The 1,022-nt window shown below is 48.2% G+C and overlaps 1 non-coding gene across 1 annotated transcript; it reads right to left on the bottom strand.

The window, feature by feature from the left end:
• Positions 1 to 678: 678 nt before the first annotated feature.
• trnav-cac (transfer RNA valine (anticodon CAC)) lies at positions 679 to 751 on the bottom strand. Its single transcript has one exon. It is a non-coding gene; the product is annotated as a tRNA-Val (tRNA).
• Between the last annotated feature and the right edge of the window lie 271 nt (positions 752 to 1,022).

Here is a 1,022-nt window from a genome sequence, read left to right on the forward strand (position 1 = left end):
AGACACAGTGAAAGACAACAGGTGGATAAATCTTTATTCAGTCTCCGCCACCAGGAAGAAAGGAAACACCCAAGTGGCCAGTGACAAGCAGTGCCCTTCTCATCAAAGGGCAATGTTGTGTGATCACACAGTGAAGGGGGAGGGATGGGGATTAAATCAAAGTAGAATTGGAGGGGGATATAAAATACTTCATCCACCCCCCCCCCCCCCCCAACTTCATCACCCCAGTGGACAGTCCTGTTTATTTTTTTTCCATCACCAAGTCACCTTTTATTTACATGTAGAGAGTCCTTGACACTGATCCAGCTTCCTCAGAACCAGCTCTCAGAGTGAACCTCAGAACCTCTGACACTCCTGGTTATTTTTTTTTCTTCTTTGTGTGCGCGCAGGTGTGAGACACAGTGAGAGACACATAGTGCACAAATCTTTACTCAATTTCCACCATCAGGAAGATAGGAAAACACCCAAGTGGCCAGTGACAAGCAGTGCCCTTCACAAAAGGGCAATGCTTTGTGATCAAACAGTAAAGGGGAGGGCAGGGATTAAATCAAAATACAGTTGGAGGGGGAAGTAATGCACTCCACTAAAATTCAAAGGCAGATTTGCTGATGGAAGCAGTCAACAAGGAAGCTCCGTTCATGTCAATTCACAGCACAACACGACTATCGGGAGCAAGGCTGTTTCTGCCCGGTTTCGAACAGGGGACCTTTCGCATGTGAAGCGAAAGTGATTACCACTACACTACAGAAACGTGCCCCACAGTCCTGTTTATATCTGTCAGCCAGGGATCCCTGATTGGACCAAGTTAGCAGCCCCAATCAGTGAACTCATATTCTATGATATCCATCGACCGACCTCGTTCCAATCATCACAGGAAGCTTTCACTGCTTCTCACAGGCAGCAACAGAAATCACAGAATCTGGTGCTGCTCCAGGCCCAAGCTCCAGAGGCCAAAGCCAACAGCTGATCTGAGCTTTGTGACCCCAACTCCCAACCAAAGCACGGCAGGCCCAGCCCCCTGA

The sequence above is a fragment of the Hemiscyllium ocellatum genome, chromosome 48 (assembly GCF_020745735.1).
Source record: "Hemiscyllium ocellatum isolate sHemOce1 chromosome 48, sHemOce1.pat.X.cur, whole genome shotgun sequence".
Taxonomy (NCBI): Eukaryota; Metazoa; Chordata; class Chondrichthyes; order Orectolobiformes; family Hemiscylliidae; genus Hemiscyllium; species Hemiscyllium ocellatum.